Source organism: Ranitomeya variabilis, chromosome 4 (genome assembly GCF_051348905.1).
Source record: "Ranitomeya variabilis isolate aRanVar5 chromosome 4, aRanVar5.hap1, whole genome shotgun sequence".
NCBI lineage: Eukaryota > Metazoa > Chordata > Amphibia > Anura > Dendrobatidae > Ranitomeya > Ranitomeya variabilis.
This window is the reverse complement of record NC_135235.1, coordinates 402,924,351-402,936,715: the sequence shown is the minus strand read 5'-3', so window position 1 is coordinate 402,936,715 and position 12,365 is coordinate 402,924,351. Positions and strand designations below refer to the sequence as shown.

Sequence of the window (12,365 nt, the reverse complement as noted above, 5' to 3'; positions counted from 1 at the left end):
AGCTGCTGGTCCTTTCAATGTATTTTAACACTACTCTTAACGTCTAGAGTGTGATATTTCTGTTCTTCAGGAGTGGAGGGATTACTGAAGAAAGTGGGCAAGATTATTTCTTGTGACCTATGGAATTTTTTTGCTACTTTGGGAAGGTAGGAAGGGTCTGGTTTAAGGATCAACTTATCCTGAAAAGTTAACAAAAAAGGTGGATCTATAGAGAGTGCTTGGATGTCACTGATTCTCCTAGCTGAAGTCAGTGCTACCAAGAGGGCCATTTTTAGTGATAGACATCTAATGGGTATTGAGTCTATTGGCTCGAATGGAGAGTCTGTTAGGGCTTGTAAAACTAAATTTAAATCCCAGGGTGGAATCCTAGGTATGTTAACTGGATTTATTCTTTCGCAGGCTGTGATAAATCTGGATACCCATCTATCCCCCGCGATGTTATGGCCATAGAGGGCTCCTAGTGCTGAAACATGAACCTTTAAGGTGTTTACAGTTAAACCTAGTTCTCTCCCTTTTTGAAGAAATTCCAGGATAGATTGTATCGGAATTTCTGATGTGTTGGTAGATGTATGGAATTGTAAGAATTTCTTCCATATTCTCGTATAAATTTTTGTGGTGGAAGGTTTTCTACTCTGGAGAAGTGTGTCAATCAAACCCCCCGAGAATCCTCTCGATCTTAGCATCTGCCTCTCAAATTCCAGGCCGACAGATGGAGATTGTCCACCTGAGGGTGGAAAAACGGTCCCTGGAAGAGAAGACTGGGTGTGGAGGGGAGGACCCAAGGGTCTGAGACCGACATAGTTTGCAGCCATGAGAACCATGGTCTCTTGGGCCAGAATGGAGCTATCAGTATAATTCTCGCTCCTTCTTCTCTGATTTTGCGTATGACCTGTGGTAGTAATATGATCGGGGGAAAGGCATATGCCAGACTGAACTGCCAAGGGGCTTGGAGAGCGTCCAGAATGTCCGGATGATCTGCTGGAGATAAAGAGGCGAATCTCTGAACTTTTTTGTTTTTTCTCGTGGCAAAGAGATCTATCTGGGGACGACCCCATAGGGACACTATGTCCTGAAAAATATGATGGTTTAGGCACCACTCTCCCTGTCTCAAGGTGTGCCGACTCAGGAAGTCTGCCTGCTGGTTGCTTTCCCCTCTTATGTGGAGCGCAGTAAGGGATGCCAGGTGACTTTCCGCTAGATCCAAAATTTGCCCAGCAGAAGACATCAGAGTCTCTGATCGAGTGCCTCCTTGCCTGTTTAGATACGCCACCGTGGTGGTGTTGTCGGACAGGATTCTGACGTCTTTCCCTCGAAGCTGTGGGAGAAAATGGGATAAGGCGTATTTTACTGCATCTAGTTCTTTAAGGTTAGATGAGTTGTAGCGTTCCTCCAAGTCCCATGACCCTTGGCAAAAATCATTTCCCATATGAGCGCCCCATCCATGAGGACTGGCGTCAGTGGTTATGGTATGAGATGGTGCTATTACCCAAGGAACACCACTCGCTAAATGATCTGAATCCAGCCACCACGTTAAGGAAGTTAAAACCTCCTGTGACAAGGTTATTTTTGCATTCAGGTGACCCAATAACCGTCTTTCTTCCTGTAAAATCTGGTGTTGCAGCCTTCGGGTATGATACTGAGCCCATTTTACAGCAGGTATAGAAGAAATCAGGGATCCCAGCAATGACATAGCTTGTCTTAGGGATATACATGGACTATTTACAGCAGCTAGGACTTTGTGTCTGATAAGTAGTATCTTTACCTGAGGCAGAAGACACTTTTGGGTTATGGAATCTAGCTGGAAACCCAAGAATGCTTGACGGGAAAGTGGAGTAAGCCTGGATTTGTTGGTATTGATTATCCACCCTAGGTCCTGTAGAGAGGAAATTGCGTGAGCTAGGCGGTCAGCACATTGAGTAACAGAATTTCCTATGTCCAAAAAGTCATCCAGGTAGGGTACAATTAATGTTTCTTTTTGGCGAACATAGGCCATCACCTCTAGCATTATCTTGGTGAAGATCCTTGGCGCTGTAGAAAGGCCGAAGGGCATGGCTGTGTACTGGTAATGACGAACCTTGCCGTTGATTGTCATTGCTACCCTGAAGAATTCTTGGTATCTGCTATGGATAGGTAGATGATAATAAGCATCTTTTAAATCAATGCCCACCATCATACAGTTTGGAAATAAGAGTTTTATAGTGGATCTAATGGATTCCATCTTGAACGTATGATTTTCGATAAAGGAATTGAGTTTTTTAAGGTTAATGATTGTCCTGAATGAACCGTCTGGTTTGGAAATCAGGAATAAGGGGGAGTAGAATCCCCTACCTTCCTGTCCTCCAGGAACCGGAATCAAAACCCGTTTTGCTAACAGGGTTTGAATCTCAAGCTCCAGAGCCTGTTGTTGTGCAGGCGAGCTGAGAGATGTTACAATATATGATCCGTGGGGAACACGAGAGAATTGTAATTTAATTCCATCTCGGACGATATTTAAAACCCACGAACTAGATGTTATTTTTTCCCACTGGGGGGCGAAAAATTTTAGTCTACCCCCAACTGGTATATCATCAGTACTTGTTATCTTTTGGGGGATTGTTTCTTCTGAACATGGTACCTCTCTGTTTATCCTCTTTAGTGTTCCATGTTGTCGATCTGTCTGTTTGCCTTCTCTTGCCGAACGGCCTTCTTTTAAAGGCTAACAAAAGAAAAAAGGAATATAGTCAGCTTACCGGTCTTGGACGAAATCCCCAGACCTGCCAACGCCCAGCACGGTTCAGGGTGAGCGCCCACAGCAAATGAAGACAAAAACAGAAATGATCCAGCTGGAGGTGGAGGCAGTTCAAACTTTGTGAGACTTTATTAGACAACTAAACCGATAGATAGTTCTTCAAAATGAAAAATCTTTACATAGCAAACACCTGGCACACCAGTGAGGAGGATCAACGCGTTTCAACTATGAAGTCTTACTCATGATCTCATCTGATCATGAGTAAGACTTCATAGTTGAAACGCGTTGATCCTCCTCACTGGTTTGCCAGGTGTTTGCTATGTAAAGATTTTTCATTTTGAAGAACTATCTATCGGTTTAGTTGTCTAATATAGTCTCACAAAGTTTGAACTGCCTCCACCTCCAGCTGGATCATTTCTCTTTTTGTCTTCTTTTAAAGGCTCTCCTATAAAAGGGAATAGAAGAGTCAGGAAAAGCTTTTTTCCTGTCTTTTGCTTTTTTTAGTATGTCGTCTAGAGCTTTGCCAAAGAGGAACTCACCCTCACATGGGATCGCGCATATTTTAGATTTTGATTGCGCATCGCCTTTCCAGCTTTTCATCCATAATGCACGCCTTGCGTTGTTAACCAGACCTGCAGATCTTGCCGCTAACCGAAGAGAGTCCGCGGATGCATCTGCCATAAAGGCTGCTGCGCCCCGTATCAAGGGGATAGCTGCCCGTAATTTTTCTCTTGAGATCTTATTCTCAATCTGTTGGTCCAACTGATCGATCCAGATGAGCATCGATCTGGCTGTGCAAGTGCTTGCTACTGCCGGCTTAAATATTCCTGTAGTTGCCTCCCAGGATCTTTTTAGGGAGGACTCGGCTTTGCGATCCAGAGGGTCAGAGAGCAGACCCGCATCTTCTACAGGTAAGGTTGACTGCTTCGAGGTAGAGGCTACAGCTGCGTCAACCTTAGGGACTTTAGTCCATGTAAGAAGCTCCTCGTCACTAAACGGATATTTTCGTTTTGACGCTGAGGGTAGAAAGCTTCTCTGATCCTGCTTTTCCCACTCCCTTCCTATTAATGCTTTTACTGCCGGTATGACTGGAAAACATCTCCTTTTTCTCTCTGCCAAACCCGCAAACATTATGTCTTGCGTGGTTTGTGCACCTTTTGTCTCCTCACACCCCATAGTGTCTCATATTGATTTCACTAAATTGTCCACACTTTCCACCGGGAAACAAGAACGTCCCTCAATTTCAGATGATGATGATGACGATAGGGAGGCGTCTGAACATACAGCCTGGTCACTATCTGAATCCGACGAGGGTGTTGTGGGTTTGGTTTTATGAGGTTTATCTTGGGACATAGCCCTTGCAGAGTTTTTTGGGGTATGAGTCGGGTAGGGGCTGGCTACATAAGGCGCACTCCCTATGTTTTGTTTTTTGTCGCTTTTTAACCTGACCCGTGGTGCGCTGACGAGAGAAGGAGGAAGAGAGAGAGAGGGGAGATAGCATTAGCTTAATAGGTAGAGTTTACTCACACTCACCCAGTGAAGCTATTAATACCGGATCAGAAGCCCGAGATCCTGTCCTGGATCTAACCACTGAGCCGCTCTTATAACCGGTGTCTGAAGATCCTTTGCTGGGACGATCCTTGGAGGGGGGGTACTTGGTCTCCTGTTTCAGGGTCCATGGCACCTGGGGATGACATCTTGCATCGCCAAATAATGGTGCCCGTTTGATTTATATAGGGCGTTTTTTTTTTTGCGGCATTGCGCATGCGCGAAGGCCGCGCCTCCCCCCGCCGCTGGCCGCAGCCTGGATGCCCCAGAAGTTCAAACCTATACTTCCGGGTAAATCATTGGTGGCGGTCAGCGCATGCGCAGTCCGGGATTTTGCCTCGGACTTACTTCCGGAACGCTGTCCTCACCTGATCAGCGAGGACTCTGGCGCTTGCTTCCGCCACCCATTTCGGAAATGATGCCAGGCGGCCTCACCCGGACCTGGTCATCATCCGGGCTTCTGTCAGACGAGGAGGGAGCCGTCAAACGGATCTCCCCCGACGCTGCCTCTGGACTGCAGCCCCTGCCGTTCTTAAAGATACCGCACAGGCGGCGTGCATGCCCAGGTATTTTCTTCATAGCAATCCTGTTGTTCCCGCAGGAACAGGAAACCTAAACTGAGCAGGAGAGGCGGACCGCCCCCTTTTATTTCTCTGTAGGTTTCCTGTTCCTGCGGGGCGGATCCCTCTCTCCAGTGGGGTGCTGTCGTGGCGAAGAGTAAAAATACAATACAGTATATTGCTTGGTAAATGGATAGACACCATGATCGAAACCTGATCACATCATAGTCAATGGAGTCCGTCTGGTGCCACTAGGGTCTGTCATGAGACTGATCTCGCGGCTAACATTTATAGTTGTTCTGCTCCTATGACCAAGCAGAGCACATACACCAGTAACCCTCAAACAGCCCGCAGGGGACTCGGACCACCATGAATACAGGCTCCGACAATGAAGCCCACTGTATTCTACTTATATTTAGTGTATGATGTAATATTGGTTTAGAATGGCCTCAGTTGTCTATTTAAAGGGAATCTCATTAGGATCAGTCCTTCTAAATGTGCATGTAGGTCATAGGAAGCTGAATAAAATGATTCCTTCATATTGTCTTATTCCAGAGATAGCCACTTTTTTCTTATATGTAAATGAGCTGTTATGATCTATGGCCGAAACACTGATCTGCCTGAGAATCTGCAACCAGAGCTTATTTTAAAGGGAATCTGTCAGCAGGTTTTTGCTACTTAATCTGAGAGCAGCATGATGTAGTGGCTGAGACCCTGATTCCAGCGATGCATCACTTACTGGGTTGTGTGCTTCAAAAAAAATCAATGTTTTATCAGCGGGAGATTATTAGTAGAGGACTAGATGTCACTTGCCATGTAGTCGTCCTGCTCTGTATAACCCCGCCCCCACCATTGATTAGCAGCTTTCTATACATGTACAGCGTACACAGGAAGCTGCATCAGTGGTGGGGGCGGGGTAACAAAGAGCTCAGCTTACTGCTGGGTGTGCAGCAGAGAAAACAGTAGCTATATCAAAATATCAGCATGCAAGCCAGTAAGTGACACATTGCTGGAAACAGGGATATGTTTGTAATGAGACAAAGCTCAGCTCTGCTTTACTGGGTTAGTTATAATCACACACAGCTCTGCATTTGACATGTGGAGAGCTGAGAGCAGTCATTACATGTCTCACACTGGTAATGCCCCCTTTCATATAAAATAAGCTCTGGAGGCAGATTCTCAGGGAGATCTATGTCCAGCCCATAGGTCTTAGCAGCTCATTTACATACAAAGAACGATGTGGATTTCTCTGGAATAAGACACTGGATCACAGAAATCAAGGAATCATATTATTCAGCTTCCTAGGACCTACATGCCCATATAAATGGCTTAGGAGGGCTGATCCTACTGACAGATTCCCTTTAAGTTTGGAATCGTTATAAGATAAAGTAATATTTCCATGCATAAATAAGAAGCTTTCGTCATTATGTACTACTCAGTATTACAAATTTGAGATACTGCAAATAACATAAGGGCCAGGAGACGCGTGTCTGCTCCGAACATGGACCATAAATATCGGACATCTGAATTCAGCCTTAAGCTCATCTATTTTCAAAAGATACCAATAAAGGTGGAGTGATTTTAATATGTATGGATACTGGGCAAATATTTGACATTTGCATCTGTGAAACTATACATCACAAACCACTCAATATTACATAACACGTACCTAATGTAACAGGTTATAACATAGCAGTATATAGTATATGGCATGTGGCGGAGGATTACACAGACACATACTATACAGCATATTATGGGTTATATGGAAACGTATACTCATATATGGCATAACCGTGCATACAATATCCATGAACATATTAATCATATTAGATAGAATATATATAATATACTGCCATGTACTGCATAATGATGGGTTATTAGGCATGATATATACTATATGGCGCACTGCAGACTCGTTAAACTATATAAACTCCTGATCACTGAACCTGCAACATCAAGCAGGAAACGTTGTGGAATTATGGACTTCACAGAATGAATACACACGTTCCTGATATGATATAAATATCAATAATCAGCACCGAGTATGAGAGCAGGATATCTAACAGGAGGCAGGTGACTGGGAAATCAGTGACCTGTCGATGAAACACAGGTGGTAGGCGGAGAAGACCAGTGCACAGTCCGGCCCTGTGCACCAAAAGCGCATTAGATGAAAACTTCTCATGGTGATTACAGAAGAAGCAAAAAGCGGATTTCTTCACCGAAGGAGTCATTATAATCAGTATTACAGCACCACTATAGCCATGTCTTTATGCTACATTACAAAATCATGCCAACAGGTTCCCTTTAATAACCTCACTGATATGATGTCCAGGTGTGTGCGTGTATCTCTGCGTGTTGTGCTCATACTCCATACTAAATAAAGCCAGATGTTTTGAAAATGTTGTTTCCATTTTTCACCATTTGTACATAAGTAACATGTGTATCCATCCTGCGATTTCCGTATCTCCACAACTTTTCCTTCTTGGTGAGGAGGAGTATATGGCATATAACATGTTATTACACAGCAGTGTATACTATACACCAGAACCTATGTAACATCACATATACTATGTAAAACAGAGGGTACTAGCATATATGATGGATTAATATTACACATGGTGAAAACTGGATCATTTCAGATTATTACTCAGCACCATAGGTATATACAGCCTATATTATATTACACAGCAGCATATACTACATACCAGAACATATTTATCATTCCACATACCGTATATTGTACAATGTAATATGGATATTATTACACTGTGGCACATACTGGATATCATAGTAGGGACTATTGCACTGAAGTGTACAGTTTACATATTACTTATAAGTTATTACATCGAGTGTATTATGGATCATCACATAGCTGTGTACACTATATTACAGGTTATTACACAATAGAGTACACTATATTACAGGTTATTACACAATAGCGTACACTATATTACAGGTTATTACACAGCAGTGTACATTATACACTATATTACAGGTTATTACACAGCAATGTACACTATATTACAGGTTACTACACAACTGTGTACACTATATTCCAGGTTATTACACAGCAGTGTACACTATATTCCAGGTTATTACACAGCAGTGTACACTATATTCCAGGTTATTACACAGCAGTGTACACTATATTCCAGGTTATTACACAGCAGTGTACACTATATTCCAGGTTATTACACAGCAGTATACACTATATTCCAGGTTATTACACAGCAGTATACACTATATTCCAGGTTATTACACAGCAGTGTACACTATATTCCAGGTTATTACACAGCAGTGTACACTATATTCCAGGTTATTACACAGCAGTATACAATATATTCCAGGTTATTACACAGCAGTGTACACTATATTCCAGGTTATTACACAGCAGTGTACACTATATTCCAGGTTATTACACAGCAGATTACACAGCAGTATACACTATATTCCAGGTTATTACACAGCAGTGTACACTATATTCCAGGTTATTACACAGCAGTGTACACTATAGTACAGGTTATTACACAGCAGTATACACTATGTTACAGGTTATTACACAGCAATGTACACTATATTCCAGGTTATTACACAGCAGTGTACACTATATTCCAGGTTATTACACAGCAGTGTACACTATATTCCAGGTTATTACACAGCAGATTACACAGCAGTATACACTATATTCCAGGTTATTACACAGCAGTATACACTATATTCCAGGTTATTACACAGCAGTGTACACTATAGTACAGGTTATTACACAGCAGTATACACTATGTTACAGGTTATTACACAGCAATGTACACTATATTCCAGGTTATTACACAGCAGTGTACACTATATTCCAGGTTATTACACAGCAGTGTACACTATATTCCAGGTTATTACACAGCAGATTACACAGCAGTATACACTATATTCCAGGTTATTACACAGCAGTATACACTATATTCCAGGTTATTACACAGCAGTGTACACTATAGTACAGGTTATTACACAGCAGTATACACTATGTTACAGGTTATTACACAGCAATGTACACTATATTCCAGGTTATTACACAGCAATGTACACTATATTCCAGGTTATTACACAGCAGTATACACTATGTTACAGGTTATTACACAGCAGTATACACTATAGTACAGGTTATTACACAGCAGTATACACTATGTTACAGGTTATTACACAGCAGTGTACACTATATTCCAGGTTATTACACAGCAGTGTACACTATATCCCAGGTTATTACACAGCAGTGTACACTATATTACAGGTTATTACACAGCAGTATACACTATAGTACAGGTTATTACACAGCAGTGCACACTATGTTACAGGTTATTACACAGCAATGTACACTATATTCCAGGTTATTACACAGCAATGTACACTATATCCCAGGTTATTACACAGCAGTGTACACTATATTCCAGGTTATTACACAGCAGTGTACACTATATTCCAGGTTATTACACAGCAGTGTACACTATAGTACAGGTTATTACACAGCAGTGTACACTATATTCCAGGTTATTACACAGCAGTGTACACTATAGTACAGGTTATTACACAGCAGTATACACTATGTTACAGGTTATTACACAGCAATGTACACTATATTCCAGGTTATTACACAGCAGTGTACACTATATTCCAGGTTATTACACAGCAGTGTACACTATATTCCAGGTTATTACACAGCAGATTACACAGCAGTATACACTATATTCCAGGTTATTACACAGCAGTATACACTATATTCCAGGTTATTACACAGCAGTGTACACTATAGTACAGGTTATTACACAGCAGTATACACTATGTTACAGGTTATTACACAGCAATGTACACTATATTCCAGGTTATTACACAGCAATGTACACTATATTCCAGGTTATTACACAGCAGTATACACTATGTTACAGGTTATTACACAGCAATGTACACTATATTCCAGGTTATTACACAGCAGTGTACACTATATTCCAGGTTATTACACAGCAGTGTACACTATATTCCAGGTTATTACACAGCAGTGTACACTATATTACAGGTTATTACACAGCAGTATACACTATAGTACAGGTTATTACACAGCAGTGTACACTATGTTACAGGTTATTACACAGCAATGTACACTATATTCCAGGTTATTACACAGCAATGTACACTATATCCCAGGTTATTACACAGCAGTATACACTATATTCCAGGTTATTACACAGCAGTGTACACTATATTCCAGGTTATTACACAGCAGTGTACACTATATTCCAGGTTATTACACAGCAGTGTACACTATATCCCAGGTTATTACACAGCAGTGTACACTATATTACAGGTTATTACACAGCAGTATACACTATAGTACAGGTTATTACACAGCAGTGCACACTATGTTACAGGTTATTACACAGCAATGTACACTATATTCCAGGTTATTACACAGCAATGTACACTATATTCCAGGTTATTACACAGCAGTATACACTATGTTACAGGTTATTACACAGCAATGTACACTATATTCCAGGTTATTACACAGCAGTGTACACTATATTCCAGGTTATTACACAGCAGTGTACACTATATTCCAGGTTATTACACAGCAGTATACACTATAGTACAGGTTATTACACAGCAGTATACACTATGTTACAGGTTATTACACAGCAGTGTACACTATATTCCAGGTTATTACACAGCAGTGTACACTATATCCCAGGTTATTACACAGCAGTGTACACTATATTACAGGTTATTACACAGCAGTATACACTATAGTACAGGTTATTACACAGCAGTGTACACTATGTTACAGGTTATTACACAGCAATGTACACTATATTCCAGGTTATTACACAGCAATGTACACTATATCCCAGGTTATTACACAGCAGTATACACTATATTCCAGGTTATTACACAGCAGTGTACACTATATTCCAGGTTATTACACAGCAGTGTACACTATATTCCAGGTTATTACACAGCAGTGTACACTATATCCCAGGTTATTACACAGCAGTGTACACTATATTACAGGTTATTACACAGCAGTATACACTATAGTACAGGTTATTACACAGCAGTGCACACTATGTTACAGGTTATTACACAGCAATGTACACTATATTCCAGGTTATTACACAGCAGTGTACACTATATTCCAGGTTATTACACAGCAGTGTACACTATAGTACAGGTTATTACACAGCAGTGTACACTATATTCCAGGTTATTACACAGCAGTGTACACTATAGTACAGGTTATTACACAGCAGTGCACACTATGTTACAGGTTATTACACAGCAATGTACACTATATTCCAGGTTATTACACAGCAGTGTACACTATATTCCAGGTTATTACACAGCAGTGTACACTATAGTACAGGTTATTACACAGCAGTGTACACTATATTCCAGGTTATTACACAGCAGTGTACACTATAGTACAGGTTATTACACAGCAGTGTACACTATATTCCAGGTTATTACACAGCAGTGTACACTATAGTACAGGTTATTACACAGCAGTGTACACTATATTCCAGGTTATTACACAGCAGTGTACACTATAGTACAGGTTATTACACAGCAGTGTACACTATATTCCAGGTTATTACACAGCAGTGTACACTATAGTACAGGTTATTACACAGCAGTGCACATTATACACTATATTACAGGTTTTTGTACCTTTTGTTATCATTCAGCTCAGTCCTTTGCTCCAGTAGATGTGAGCTTAGAACACGGAAGTAACAGTTGGTGCAGAGGATTCTGGGAGGAGTCATGTGATCTTTGGCACTGTCAGTTGAGAGGGGCTATGGATGTGTTGTACTCCAGTCCCTCCTAGAGCTTCCGTAAAATGACAGATTTCGCATTGACCACCCGGAGACACCCGGCGACCACCCGGAGACACCCGGCACCCCTCACTGGTTACCTGACAGTTCAGCTTTTCTACACACATGACGTCGTGTGTGGACAGTGCTCCCTCTAGTGGTCAGAAGAGGCAGCTGCAAGGCTACAGCAACATGGCAGCCACTATAGACTTTGTACTTTGGTTTCAATACGCAAACGCTTAATTACATCAAACTAAAGAAAAATCCCATTTAAATTTTAAAATTATCTACATTTCATCCAGTTTTCAATAGTTTAAGGGTTTTGGTTTTTTTTTTTACATAAAATGTGTTCATGTACAGATTGGGGCTTAAAGGGAGCATGGGTTGTCAAAAATACAGTTTTCTGAAAATTCTACTGTGCTCCCTGTAGATACTGTAGATATACTTCACTGGGGGACAGTGCAGTCAGAGTACATTATGTGCTGGGGCGGACATACTACGTGTGCAACCTTTGCGGCCCACCAAGGAGGCCCAGCTCCATCTCAAAAACCCGTGGAATTGTGTGTAATGAGCTCTTGGTACACATAATGTGTCCTACCTTGTTATATACAGTGAGGAAAGCCTGCAGGGAGTACACACTGCTCAAAACTATTTAAAGGGGTTTTCCTTTTTCAGAAC

General features: G+C 41.5%; 1 protein-coding gene across 1 annotated transcript in view; it reads right to left on the bottom strand.

The window, feature by feature from the left end:
- LOC143764931 (uncharacterized) overlaps positions 1-11,820 on the bottom strand; it is a 37,638-nt gene extending 25,818 nt beyond the window's left edge. The window contains exon 1 of the mRNA XM_077251055.1: positions 11,545-11,820. The gene's annotated coding sequence lies outside the window, so the exon portion shown is untranslated. The remainder of the gene's footprint in view (positions 1-11,544) is intronic.
- Between the last annotated feature and the right edge of the window lie 545 nt (positions 11,821-12,365).